The sequence below is a fragment of the Microtus oregoni genome, unplaced genomic scaffold, assembly GCF_018167655.1.
Source record: "Microtus oregoni isolate MIOR12 unplaced genomic scaffold, Mior012 000053F_ref0000044, whole genome shotgun sequence".
In the NCBI taxonomy this organism is placed as follows: Eukaryota; Metazoa; Chordata; class Mammalia; order Rodentia; family Cricetidae; genus Microtus; species Microtus oregoni.
The window spans coordinates 4,130,669-4,145,892 of record NW_024543829.1 but is presented as its reverse complement, the minus strand read 5'-3'; the positions used below and the strand labels follow the sequence as shown (position 1 = coordinate 4,145,892).

The following is a 15,224-nucleotide window of genomic DNA, read 5'->3' as shown; positions in this document are numbered from 1 at the left end:
TGCTCCAATTGGCTTATAGTGTTTGCAGCTGAGTTTATTGGAGAAGGCCATGCATACGCAACATTCAACACACATTTTATTCTAGACAAAGGGATTCAAATGCATGATGCAAATAAAGTTCAGAATGATACTGAAATGAGAAATCATTGAAAAACTTTTTACCTTTCTAAAAATCTGTTTTCATTTTGGCCACTTCATTCTGGATGTGCCAAAGACATAATTGGGATTTTTTTTTTCATTCTTTGAATCCAGAATCAATCAAATACCACATTCTTTGTCTTTTTGTTTACTATGTCATAGTTAGTCGATTGCTACCCAACCAAACTTTTTGCAGTATATTAAATTTGTTTATTTAGTTAAATTGGTGACATTAACATTTTTGGTTACTCTCCTCTTTAGAAGATACTACAGAGCGTTGCAAGGGCTATTTCTTGTACGTCTTCTTGGGCATTTATGGTTCATGCTTTATAAAAATATTCCATTTGGTTGACTACAAGTCAAGGTGTGCTGACTGTTGTCATTATTATTCTGGTAAAAGACCCTATGCTATTTTAGAGATTTTTTTTTTAAACAGTAATTTATACTTCCATCTGTCATCCATCTGTGTATTCCTTCCAAAGCTTTGAAAACCGTGAACTCCAGAATTGAATCAACCCTGCCCTCTTGTGGCAAAGTTTAGAATTTCAGGACAGACCTTTACCAAGGACTCATTTGCTGTTTCCTTTTATTGGTATCTTACTATATACATGAACAAATTATGTTTGTATGAAGGATGGAGTACAGTGTAATGCTCTTAAGAACAGTTTTAGACATTCTTTTCTGTGAGCCTAAATAATGCTATCATTATTGGCATCTTGTTTTCAAACGCTGGCATGAGTTTAGCAGATTCAGATATGATTTGGTTGTAGAGTTCAAAATATAACTGAAAAATAATCTTGGGATAGATTCGTGTACAGAGACATAAAATTTTTCTGCTAGGCTAAGGAACTTATGATTTCACTTAAAAATAAACTTTTTTGAACGGATGATGGGGTTAAATCCTTTAAAAAGGTGAAATATGCAGCTGAAAATGAGTTTTTTTTTTCTTTTTTCTTTTTTGGTAGTCCCAGAAGAACCAATAACGAAGGCCTAGTTTGACTATGTAACAGATGTGGTGATCTAGATGCAGGGGAGTTAACTGGCTTTTCCAAAGGGAAAACACCACCACCACCATCACTAGCACCAACGAAAACTAACAAATCCACATAGAAGCTGTAACCCAGCTCATCATTTCTCTAGCCTTTCACCTCCATGGGAAATGTCTTCCCATTGGGTTCCTTCAGGAACTGAGGCCAGCATTAAGTGGGAAGAGACCCAGGGAGCACTTTGAGAAATAGTGCAAGCACAGAGAAGCAGACTTATAAGGTGTAATGGCAGAGAGACGAACCCACAGGTCTGATGTGCAAGCAAACTCTGTGGGTTTAGGGCTTGGTTCTATGTGTGGTCTTAGGCAAGTCACTTAAGTTTCAGACTGACTATTTTCTCATCTGCAAACTAGAGATGGTGATTAAAAATCACAAGAGCTTTTGGTAGCATGATAGAACCTGCTTAAAATCACCTGAAATGGTGCACCTCAAAAAGGACTCAGAAGATAAATCCTTAGTGCGTTGGAACAAAAACAAAAAGCCAACTCAGTACTCAGGCACAGTAGGGGCTGCAGGGTGAAGCACCAACCATTGCCTACCTGTAGTGACCTGTGTAGGTTTACTCCTCACTGACTCTCTACACCTGTGTGAAGGATTCCCATTAGTGACTTCATTTGTAGATGAGGAGGCAGAGGACAGAGAAGTTTGGTGTGCTCACACAGACATAAAAGGAATGATCCAGAATCTGACCCACAGAGCCTGGCTCTATAGCACCAGCTTACTGCCTCATCAGGCCAGCTTCCGGGGTCACCAGTGCTCAGTTTAACTGTTTCCTGAATACTACACAGCACTGTCTTGCCCATTAGGCAATTCTGTTTTGTGTCTAGGAAACGGGAAATCCAGGTCTTTTTATACTAATTACAAAATTCAACCTTCCTCTAATTATGTATTATCAATGTGATAAGTTTATTACATCAGAGCAGCAATTTGGTTTTTGTTGGGAAGAGTAGTGGAAAACACAAGACCCATGTCCTGTTTTCTCAACAGCACCTAAAAACTTTACCTTGAAAATAAGTAGATGACCTTTTGACTAGCAGCAGCCATTCTGTGCATATGAAAACACATCTGGAGTTTTACTTAGGATAATTGGATGCCAGCTACTTCTCCCCCTTCCTCACCTCAGGGCCTTATTTATTTATTTATTTATTTTCCCCTTCCTTTCCTCCCTGCAGAGCTTCAAAAGCTGCCTGGGGTAGAGAAGGTGAGTCTTGCAGGCACTAAGATCATCCTGGCACCTCCAGCCCCAAGGAGGAAATAGAACGTGAGGGATGACCTGGGGAAAAGAGAGCAAAGTACAGAGACTAGGAGGCCAAGCTGGGCACAGGAATTATGGGTATGTTTGCTGTGTGTCGGAGAAGTCCAGATGAGGGAAAGTGATTTTTGCTTCTGATTTGAGTGTGATGGGAGACGCATGTGGCTTACATGCTCCATGGTGTTGCTCTGAATCATGCAGTCCCTTTCTTCTCATGGTAGCCATCCACTCAAATCTGTACAATTATTCTTTCACAGATGAAACTGAAGTTTGGTAACCATGAATAATCATCCAAACCAATCTCCAGTGTAATTGTAATTTAAATATGAGCCCCATTTCTACAGCATCTTACCAGAAATGAGCTGCCCTATAGCGGTTGTGTGTGTGTGTTTCCATACTCAACAAGCAGGTGTCTGGCTCCAGTTAATTCCAGCAAGTCTTGCCATAGAATATTGTAGTGACTTTCATTCATTAAATAAGAGAGCTGAGTAGCAAAAGGTTTGGCCTGTGTCTTAAAGGACATAGTCGGCCACGATATGAATTTGCCTGTTTGTGAGGTAGGCTGTTTACTTCTGTTGCAGAGACTTCAGAATTAACTTTCTGTCCACCTAATTGCCTTTGGTCTCAGAACAAACTTGTCTGTGACTGTCAGCTGTGGAACACAGCTTGCGAATAATCACGCAGGAAACTTCATTTTCCAGTTGTTTTATTCCCTGCTGTTCAGCTTAAATAGAGAGCAAAAGAGCAGAGATTTCAGATTAATTGCAGCAGAACTTGTTGGGTAATGCAAATTACTGCTTCGTGTCACCACAGGGGAACACTTCCACTGAATCCTCACGAAAGTCTTGAGGATGAAACTCCAGATGTTTTTAAAAGGTGTTTTTTTTTTTAACTCCTATTCTAGAAGTATCTTTTTATTACATATTAACCATATGAAGGGTTTTTATTTGTGGAAAGTCTTTGAGAGTCTTGGACGGCAATACCTGGTGTGATTATCTGAAAGTAGCCAACAAAGGCTATCACAGGAATTCTGGGATGATTGTGGCTACCCTAAAGACCATGTTTAAACTTTGGCTGACGACAAAGATCAGTGCTATTTCTCCACAAATCTCCAGAAGCACCAGCCCTTCCATCAAGTTTCATCTTTAAAATGTTTGTTTGTTCGGCGTGTGTGTGTGTGTGTGTGTGTGTGTGTGTGTACACGTTTAAGGAGATATGTGTGTGGAGGTCAGAACACAGTTCACTAGGATCAGTTCTCTACCATGTGGACACGGAATTGAACTTATGCCCTTAGACTTGGTGCCAAGTACCTTTAATGCTAAGCCGTCTCATCAGCCCTGAAGCTGCAGCTTCATTTCCTGTCTCCTTGAGACTTTTCCAGGGCAGCCTGTGTCTAGGCTGCAGTACATCTGTGGAGAAGGAGACAGGTGGGATGGAGCAGTGAACGCCTTCTGTTCTGTAACCCACATGACAGCGGAAAATCACGTTCTTGTTTCATAGCTCAGTCCCTGATAGTTCAGATCGTTGCTGTCTGGGCAGATTTAATATTTGAGAAGCAACAGCCTGTCTCTCAGTATTTCAAGTGCTGTCACTTGAAAATGCATCTTTTTGTATCTCACTTCCAATTCCTGAGTCCTGATTTAAGGTGGAGGAAGAAGAGCAATCATTTTGAAGACATTGCTTACTATTTACTTGTCATCTCCTTAGGATTTGAATTATTCAGACAGATTACATATATTTTGACTTTCTCCTTTCATGGCATCTGTGTTTATTTCATTTTTATTTTCATTACTAATACAGAGAGTACAAAGACTACATCCACCAAAGTAGACGGCTGTCTCGGCGGAGTGGCCATTTGCACAGCATCTTGATCAGCTTAGCCTCAAACTTCATCAACTTGGTGCTTGCATTATTAACTGCAACTCCCCCCTTCCTTGCAACTTCCTTTTCCATTTCTCCACATCTGAATATGTCTGTCCCTGAAAGTAGTGGGACCTTGGAGAGGGCCCTTAATTTGGCCCAGGTGAATTTCACTTGTGAAGTAAAGAATTCCTCCTATGTGCTGGGAGATGCTGAGACTTGGATGATAGGGTATGTTGTAGTTGGTTGTTTTTACTCTTTACTCTCTGGGGAGGCCCAATGCCCAGCAATACACACGGAGAGTTATTATTACTTATAAATGCCAAGCCTTAGCTTGGCTTGTTTCTAGCTAGCCTTTCTTTCTTCTTTCTTTTCTTTCTTTCTTTCTTTCTTTTTTTTTCCTGGTTTTCCAAGACAGGGTTTCTCTGTAGCTTTGGAGCCTGTCCTGGAACTAGCTCTTGTAGACAAGGTTGGCCTAGAACTCACAGAGATCTGCGTTCCTCTGCTTCCTGAGTGCTGGGATTCTAGCTAGCTCTTCTTAAACTATCCTATCTACCTTTTGCTCTGGGATTTTATATTTCTCTATTATATATACATTTATTTATTTATTTATTTATTTATTTATTTATTTATTTATTTATTACTTTATTCTGTGGCTTGCTGTGTATCTGGGTGGCTGGCCCCTGCTATCCTTCTCTTTCTTCTCTTACTCCTCCAGCTCTCTTCCCAGATTTCTCCTCCTGTTTATTCTCTCTGCCTACCAGCCCCACCTATTTTTTTTCTTGCCTTGCTATTGGCCATTCAGCTCTTTATTAGACCAATCAGGTGTTTCAGACAGGCAAAATCACACAGCTTTACAGATGTAGACAAATGCAAAGTAAAAGAACACAACACATCTTTGCATCATCAAACAAAAGGTCCACAGCATAAACAAATGTAACACATCTTAAACTAATATTCTACAACAGAATGTGACACTCTTCAAGAGTTGTGGTCCTTCTACAAAGGCTTCTCTGCCGAAATCTCGGTGGAGACCTCGAATTGCCCCGCACCGCGCCCCCGCCCCTGTGTCTGCGCTCTGTGTGCTGGCACCCAGTTCGGGAGCTTCAGGCAAGGGGGCTGGAGGTTAAAATACACAGACACACACAGACAGAGAGCCAGCGAGACGGGTCATCCTTGAATTTCCCAAGAATGCCCCCTTTATTGTGAGCAGGGGCAGATTATATAGAGATAGCCACACCCCAGCCAAACCCACCAGAAACCACTCTCCTGCCATCAGCTGTAGGCACTTAGATCAGGGGAAAACAAGTTGTTTACAAGAAATTCAGGATCTGGAGTCTCACTGCTCCCAACACTTCTCAAACATTGATGAACTAACTGACTGTTCTACCCTTCTTTTTTCCAGTTTGAAGTCCCACAGTCTTAGCTCTTTGAAAGGTTTTCATTGCACTGTACATCTAGAAACGGCTCTGGCAGCCAGTGACTCTCATTCATTTGCATTATTTTGGGAAGCAGGTGTCTTTGGTTTACTGCTGGGTGAAAGTTTGTCTCTAGGAAAAAAACAAATCAAACTTGTTTTCTCTACTTGGAAGTTCACCAAGTGTATGTAGTGTCTGTCGGGGCCAGAAGAGGGTCCCAGACCACCTGGAACTGGAGCCACCATATGGGTCCTGAAAACTGAACCCTGGCGCTCTGCAAGAGAAGGAAGTGTGTCACCCGTCCAACCTCAAACTTTTAAAAGCAGATTTGTTTTGTTTGCATCCCTAAGCAAGATGCTATTTGATGACTGCAAACATATTTTTAGCATCTACCGAGTCTTAGTAGATGTATCCTCAGTGCCCCTGCAGACCTACTTTTAACCTTGTCCACGCAGTTTTATGGCCCTGAGGCTGACCTAGAGGGGCTGCTCGTCTTTTGGGGTTTGGCTTCAGGCAGCCTCAGCAGGACATTTGAGTTACATCACAACACCACACCCTGCACCACTGCACCCCGCAACACTGCACCCTGCACCACTGCACCCTGCAACACTGCACCCTGCAACACTGCACCCTGCAACAACACCACACCCTGCAACACTGTACCCCGCAATCCTGCACCCTGCTCTGCATCGCCGACTTTTCAGCAGAACCACTTACAGTGCTGAGGATCACAGAAGCCTATTTTTGTGTGGAAAGGGTGTGAAGTTGCCTAGGCATTGTGGTGCAATTCTGTGATCCCAGAACTCATGGGGTGAGAGGCAGGAAGAGTAAAAGTTCAAAGCCAGCGTGTTTAGCATAGAAAGGTCTGCCTGAAGACCTCTGAGCCAGCAAACTTCTCTCTCTGCATGGCCCGTAAATCATGTGTCAAATCAAGTATAACCTCCTCTGATTTTTTTCAGTCTTGTCAATGTTAAAATGAGTTCTATTAAAAGAAACTTTAAGAAATTAGTGTAAGTGATCATGTAAGGTATGTATGAGTTTCTCTACACATAACGTTTTTAAAACACAGGGCATGCATTTTGATTATCGAGGCAAAATACTGAGAGACTACGCTTCCATAGTATTTCTTTATTCAATTGTTTTGCTTGAGGATACCGCCAACAAAAATGGTTGTAAATAGTGTTCAGTATTTTGAAAAAGGTATTGCTTGACCCACCAGCGTTTCAAAATACACTTTATGAGAGAGAATTTTCCCAGTGAATGCTGCTGGATGAGAGAAATCTGTCAGTTCTCCAGAATCACCCTTAGTTTCAAGATGTGGCTTCCTGTTCACAGTGCAAACACGCAGCACTCTCAGACAGAATTTATTGGAAAGATAAACAACGGCGAACACTAATCACACTTAATGGGTTATAAAAACCACAACCAAATGAAATTAGGAAAGGATCCAGTTAGAAGTGGGGGGAAGGGAGGGTCCCAGGAGTATAGGAGAAGGAAGGGGGGTGAAGATGATAAACTACATTGTATGTGTCTGAAATTGTCATCCGCTAGCCATGGAAAAGGCTTTATAGAGCCCTAGCTGATTTCGTGCAGTTGCCACTAGATGGCAGGAGTGGACAACAAAAATAAACAGGCCTCTAGCAGCAGGAAAGAAAAAACAACTAAAAAACTTCCAGTTTTTATCTTTCTCACTCCCTCCCCTCCCTTCCGCAGTTATCACAGGCTCACTCCTTCACTCTTCCTCTCCATGCCCCCCGTTGTCCCTGTGTTTACAGATGTAATTTTGAAAAGCCCTACCTGCTTCTGTAGAATTAGATATGACCATCGGCCACAAGAAGAGTTGTGGTGTAGATACTAACAACGCAAGAAGTATTTTCTCGAATTCAAGAGGTTTCTCATATCTGCTTTGTGCTGGAGGTAGGGATCAAGCTTCAGAAGATAGCAAGGCTCAGAAAGACTTACGCTTTCTGTCCAGGGCTCTCACATGCTGGCAGACTGAGGCCCGCTGGGGCGGACCGCCAGGGCGGGGGCTTAGGGAGCAGAGAGAACATGCTAGAAGCTTTAGGGTTCTGTCTACATTGATGAGACATATTCCGCCCCTCTGGTCTTATCAAAGCATTGGCTCGATAAGGATCAAAGTGCAGGACGGAAGTTTTTCTACGAAACAAAGCAAAACAAAAGAAAACCCACCCAACATCCAGACAGGCAAAGAAAGCATGAAAGCCAAGCCCAGCATGGTGCAGGTACAGAAGGAGCTGCCTGCTTGCTGATCTATGCACAGGGGAGTCAAGGGCTTGACTGGCAGCCCAATCCAGGCCTGAGCTGGAGAGTGAGATTCAGGCTTCTCATTCTCCCCCGAGTCATCATTCTCCTCAGTAAATCTCCCTTATTTATTATTAATTTATTTATTCTATTTTGTAAGTTTTTTCCCTTTGAAGACTGGGTTCTGGATTCTGAAGTGTAGAATTTGAATTTTTATCCCCTGATCCACCAGGCACACAAAAACACAGAATCTAAGGCTATATGAAGTAGGCGTTATGAAACCTCACTAGTTGTAAGCTAATCTGAAACACACACACACACACACACACACACACACACACACACACCTCACTCACACACATATATGTATAATCCCAAGGGGGTTTAAACAGGAATACTCTGTTAGTGAACAATAACAAATGGACTCACAGACAACATGGTCTATTAAGTGGAGATCTCACCATCTGGTACGTGTTCATTTCCTATGAACTATTGTCAGAAATGCCCCAAGGCACCCAAAGCATGCCAGGCTCTTGCCATTGTTCTTGGTTGCCTGCCGTAACCAGATGGTGAGACTTATTGCTGAAGACGCCACACACTTTAGTCGCAGAACACAGAGAAACCAGTGGACTGACCAGGAAACTCTCCCTAGTAGTCAACATTCGTAGGCTGACAAGTCCTGTGCTGGCTGCTGGATGACAAAAGATGACAAAAAATATCCACCCATTTATGGATCCTGTGTGTTACAATACTAACTTGCCAGACAATAGGTACCCACAATAGTGGCAAGACTGTTTGTGGGGGTAACCAACCACTTTCTTGAATTGATTTGAGATCAGCTTCACAGGAAGAAATTTATGCCTTGTACTTTAAACAGAGTCAAATCCATGACTAGTGCACTCAGACGTTCTAGGGGAGAAACTGCTGATGTTTTCCTAAGAGGCTTTCTTGTCATACTGTTTTCTCAATATTTATGCTTATATCCATAGGTTGGTGCTTGACCATCCTTGGTCCGAGAAGCTTCTTACTGGAGTAGTGATTAATGCATAGATAAATTACCATTCAAAGTGCTAAAAAAATCACTGACAGTGAGTGCTCACGAGTAAAGACAGTCAGTTTTCTTTTGGACTTTGGACATTGATGGGTTCTCCAGGTCCCAGTGGATAATCCCACACCCTTGCACATATGGGCAACAATAATGAGACACAGCGAGTATAAAAGAAAAATAAGTAAAGATTTATAAAAAGAGGACATGAAGCCAGGAGGGAGCTGTGGGTGTGGCCTTGTGGTGGGATTTGTAAGGAATGTGGGGAGTGGATTTGATCATATTCATACATGTATATGTATGACATCTTCAAAGAATAAATATACATACATGTATATGTATGATTTTTTATTATTTATTATGGCATTTTCAAAGAATAATTAAAACTATTTTTTTTTTTAAAAAGCAGGCTTCAGAAATCTTCTTTGAAGTTAGCCCTGCCACTTGGGGACAGTGAGCAGAGGCGCTTCCAGCTGCCATATTTTTCAAAAATCTATAGATAATAAAGGCATAGAGGAAGAGTTACGCCTTTAGTCATCTTCTTCTTTTTCACAGTCTTTGTCTCTTTCACACACAAATATTTGAACAAGAAAAGAAAACGCACGCCAGTATTAAACGACCCCTGCCATAACCAAAGGGGTTTTTCAAAAATGCCTTTAGTTGCTACACCTGTCAACTGTTAGCTCCTGGTGTTGAAGTTTAACACCAGTCCATGACAAGAGGCAACGAGGGAGGCGTTGACTCTGAATGGAGCAGCATTTGGACTCTAAGTTCACTGAAGAAGGACTCTGTGACCTCTGACAGAAGCTGTGACAGCCCAGAGCCTAGCATGTTGTTTCAGCAGGGCTTTGAGCGGTCAGGCAGCACACATACATTAAGTGCAATTGTGTGGGTGAGTCGAGAAATCACGGCTCCCATTGCCGCGTGAGTCCTTAGTCAAGTGCTACCACCTCCAGAGCCGTGCTTTTTCTCATTTATAAAGCAAAATTGACACGGCTTACCCATAGAGTTGCTCTGTGTGTGAACTCACCTGGGAAGTTCCTAGCATACCTGGGCCCATAGTAGACATTTAATGAATGGAAGTCATTTTATCAGGACAACGATAGAGGGATAGATGGTGGATTGTGGAGTCTATCAGGATCTGCTTCACTCTTGCTCTTCATCGGAGAAATACTTTGGGTCAAGTGTGAGCTACCCGAATCCCATCTGCAGGATGGTGATGATACCATGCCATTACAGGCTTGCTGCCCTGGCCCTGGCTAATCATTCTTCTCCTGGGGATTACTACTATTGTTCAGTCCTTAAAGTATTTATTGAGACAAAAACATTTCTTTTTGTCTTTGGAAGTGAGAAAAATATACAACAGAACTATTGCTTTGGGCCAGGAGTGTTGGTATATACCTTTAATCTCAGGCAGAACCTGATAGCTCTCTGTAAGTTCTAGGCCAGCTTGATCAACATAGAGAGTTTAAGGCTAACCAGGGCTACATGGTGAGACCCTGCTTCAAAAATCAACCAACTCCCCAGAGAATCTAGACAATATAGAGGACCTTAAGAGAGACATACATGGGGCTACATAGGAAGGAGAAAAAGATGAGGTCTCCTGAGTAAACTGGGAGCATGAATGTCACAGGACAGGGTAGAAGGGGAGAGGGAAGGAAAAGAGGAGAGTAGACAAAAATGTATAACTCAGTAAATACAATAAAAAAATCAACCAACCAAAAAATAAAACCCAACAGCTCTTGCTTCAGGGCATATATAGATTTATTGGCAATAAAGCAACAACAACAAGGAAAAACAGAAGTATAATAGGTAGAAACAAAATGTTGCTTAAACTTAAAGCAAGCGAGCATCACTACCAAGTGTAATAACATGATGGAGTGTATAGTCAAACCTGGGAGAGTTCAGAAAAAGGACAGTGGAGAGTGCCAGGGGCTGCCAACATTTAAGCGCGGTTTTTATGGATGACTGAGATTGCAGATGTGTAAATTGAGATGAATAGACAGTAACTCGCTAGGGAAGAGAAGTACCAGAGGAGAGGAGGCCATGATGCGGTAGGCCACAATTTTAAGTGATGTGGATAGGGAAGACCCCTGAGAAGTTCTCATGAATTACTGCTAGAATCAGAGGAAGAGAGAGGTGAACCATAGTCACATCCAGAGAATCCATGCAGTGTGAAGGGCTGCTGCCAAAGCCCTGGCTTTGAAGCCTTCTTGTTATGTAAAGGGGTCAGGCCAGTCATGGCTGGACAACGGGAAGCTGAGGAAAATGACAGTAGGAAGGTGTCGTGCAGGGGCAGGGACCAATGTGCGAGCAGATTATGTGGACCTTGTATGCCTTCTCAAAGTCTTTGGCCCAAACTTGAGTAAAATGTGAGATCATTGCCTTTTGAGCAGAGAAAATGAAAGACTTAAGTTGGTCTACTAAACACTTTCCTGGCTGTTTATAACACTTTAGAAGTATGTTATAGGGAGCCGAAGGCGGAGAAGTATGTTGGACTCTAGGATACTTGCACACACACACACACACACACACACACACACACACACACACACACGATGTGGGAGTGTCATATATCAATCTGTTGATTTCATTGGTTAAGCAATAAAGAAACTGCTTGGCCCTGTGGGTGGAGTAAACAGAACAAAATGCTGGGAGGAAGAGGAAGTGAGGTCAGACTCGACAGCTCTGCTCGCTAGAGCAGAGACACCATGCCCCGCTCCCGGGCAGACACACGCCATGAAGCTCTGACCCAGGATGGACTAGGCTAGAATCTTCCCGGTAAGACCGGTTCTCACAGATTATTAGAGATGGGTTGATCGGGATGTGAGAATTAGCCTGTAAGTGCTAGAGCTAAAGGGCCAAGCAGTGTTTAAAAGAATACAGTGTCCGTGTAATTATTTCGGGGCATAAGCTAGCTGAGCAGGCAGCCTGGGTGCTGGGAACCCAGCCCCGCCGCCCTTATTACTACACACACACACACACACCACATATGCACACACAACCTTCCTTACGAAGGTTTGGTACAGTGGGAGAGGTTTTATTGAACGCAGATACTACCCCATAAGTAGGTGTGGTGGCACTGGCAGCCCACGTTGGTAGCGAGTTTCAACATGTGCTGGCGTGAGAGGAAAATCGGCACTAGGGTCCTTCACTCGCCTTTTGTGGAGAATGAGAAACCAGAAATCTCTCCAAATAGGGAACTGTGAACCCATAAAACTATTCTCATCTGGGGACTCAAATTAGAAATCAGAAAACTTGTTTGGGTTTATCTTCCTACAATGCTTAGTGTCATTTCCTTGTGTGAATTCTCACTACCCTCTTTTTCAATGAAACGTCTAAGAGCATCTTAAAACCTTGCTGAATGAGCTCTCTACTTCTCCAGGGAGGGAGAGTCCTGGGAATACACCTCTCTCACTATTGCTGCTGCCGAGAGAGAGAACAAACTGTTCCCGGACTGTTTCCATCAGAATTAATCCTGTCTTAATGAATTGCTTTTATCTTCTTTAGTGCAACCAGACTCAATTCAAAATATCTGGTTTACAAGGTTGTTATGATGGTACCCAGACGTGGTCCAAATGGAAAGGGCTCAGCACATGCCTTGTTTATATCAGGAAATCAATACCGTGTCACATCTCATCTCCCAGGTTTTCATCTCCCCTCTCCTGGGAGCTTATTGAGGACAAGAATTGTGTCTCATAACTTATTGCTTTTTTTTTCTTAGCAAAGGATAAAATAACAGTAAGGGTTTCTTCATCGAAATTATTAAAGAAAGTCTGTCAACACTCAGATGTGAAGTCCTGCCCTGTAGATGTTTCTCTAACTCAGTAAAGCTGAGCAAGAACATTATAGATGATTCGGTTATAAGTAGTCTTAAGAGAAACAACTGCCAAAGTCCTGGGATGTTTTCTTTGACTGAACTCACTTAAAACAGCTGGAAGTTAAGCTTAATCTGACTATGTCTGTACCTGGTTCAGTCACCAGCAAGTAAAGATGCCACATAGCCATTCCTCTCTTCCATATAAACTCACACTTGTTTTGATTTCTTGTTCATCATGGCTGATAGTTCTCATATCTTGAATACATTTAACTCTGTGTCTTTGTGCAGATTGGCCATGCTCATTTGGAACATATCGATTTTGAAAACGTATAGATGTCCCAATGACTCCACTTTGTCTACTTTGCCTCCTACATTTTTCAGATCCTTGACATCAAGTTTGTGCTTTGAAATTAATTGTATACTTTTTGAGAAATTAATTGCACAAAGGGATACACACAAATCCATCTGTCTACACAGCTCCATCCAGCACATGGAAGAGAGCCTGTTTGCATTTCTTCCTTTTATTTTTTTAAAATAATACCAATCAAAATTTCCACTCCCTCCCCTCCTACCATTTCTCTCTTTCTCCCCCACTCACCCTCCCCACACCAGTCCTAAGAGAAGGCAGGATACCCTGCCCTGTGGGAAGTCCAAGGCCCTCCCCGCTCCATCCAGGCTTAGGAAGGTATGCATCCAAATAAAATAGGATCTTCAAAAGCCAGTACATACAGTAGAGACAAATCCCAGTGCCATTATCTTTGGCTTCTCAGTCTGCCCCAATTGTCAGCCACATTCAGAGAGTCAGTTTGGTAGTTCAGTCCCAGTCCAGCTGGATTTGGTGAGCTGCCATTACCTCAGACACACTGTCTCAGTGGGTGGACCTCGTGGTCCTGACTTCTTTGCTCATATTCTCCCTCCTTCTGGTCTTCAACTGGACCTTGGGAGCTCAGTCCAACATGCCACAAGGCCACTTCAGGCACCCTCTCCTCCACTGCCCAGGGTCCTAGCTGGGGTCATCCCCGTGGACTCCTGGGAACCCCTCCATAGCCAAGCCTCTTGCCAACCCGAAAATGGCTCCCTCAATTAAGATATCTCCTTCCCTGCTCCCATATCCGTCTGTTTGCATCTCTTATCTCTTGTCAACAGTGACAGCATTTCTGAGAAAAAAAAAAAAAAGGAAATGTCGATGTTGAGACTGGAGAGGTTTTCATTATTTCAAAAGAAATATTTCCCCTTGCCTGTAGGTTCTTCTACCCTAATGGAGCATTCTTGATTTTGTGCTCGCCCCACACTAATGAAGTGTCTGTGCTTGTGTGTGATCTTGGAAATGTTTCTAGGCACCAGTGTTTCCTTTGGAGAAACAGGAGATCCAGTTGGCACCCAGTGAACAGAGTGCTCCAGCTTAACTCTTCATAACCCTGTCCAATTTCTTGCCTTTTCTACTGACCCCTTACCAAATTAGCATCTCATTTAAAAAATATAAATTCCTTTTCTGAATAAATACCTCTTCCAAAGTTCTTTTTACTCACTATTCTTTTTAATCTCACAACTTTCCCCTCTCTTTTTATCCAGGTAAAATCCCATCCAGTCTTCAGATGGTCCTGCTCCTCTGCAGCCCCGCAGCCCACAGCACTGCTAGCTCCGCTTCTACCATCAACAGCGAGGCTCATTTATAGAACAATTACTTCAACCTGGAAAACACGCCTCATTCCAACGATCCTAAAGGTAAGCATTCTTATTTCTGGGTGTCTCAGTGGAGGAATTCAGAATACCAGGGAGGTAAGTGGCTTTCTCAGCTTTCACACACAGTAAGAAAAGATGCTCTTTCAAGTCTCTATGCTGAAGTGACATTCAAATGTTTTTGACCCAGAGCTGTGAGGCCCAGGTATTCCTTGAGTGACAGCAATACAAATTTGATCAATCACTGTCTCAGCGCTTTGTAATTATCACATGTGACAGTAAGCACTTTGGAACTGGAAACTATGTGTTGGTCTTTTGTCTACACATAATTGGTTTAAAATAAGTATTTGCTCAGTGAAGTCGATAGAAAAGCATCTTTCAGAGACTTTTGAAATTCAACAAGATCAGTATTAAGTCTCTAACCATTCTGGCCTACTAATAGTTTAATTCAGTATTGTTAGCAGTTTGAAAATAGATCATATATGCAGAGATCTTTGAAGTTATGAAGATCCATAAAAGCTACACATTGGAAATGCAAGTTTTGTCAAGCAATCCTTGGTGTCCCTGATTCTCTTTAATATTAACTATTGCTGTTATTGTGAAGGAGTACTACTGAAGGATATAGTTATTAGTTATTGTGAAGGAGTACTACTGAAGGATATAGTTATTAGTTATTGTGAAGGAGTACTACTGAAGGATATAG

At 42.4% G+C, this 15,224-nt stretch overlaps 1 protein-coding gene across 6 annotated transcripts in view; it reads left to right on the top strand.

The window, feature by feature from the left end:
* The window catches only part of LOC121437624 (protein SMG5-like), a 93,630-nt gene that overhangs the window by 59,009 nt on the left and 19,397 nt on the right, over positions 1 to 15,224 (top strand). For all 6 annotated transcript variants that reach the window (XM_041637568.1, XM_041637569.1, XM_041637570.1 and 3 more), the window contains one exon: positions 14,414 to 14,566. The gene's annotated coding sequence lies outside the window, so the exon portion shown is untranslated. The remainder of the gene's footprint in view (positions 1 to 14,413; positions 14,567 to 15,224) is intronic.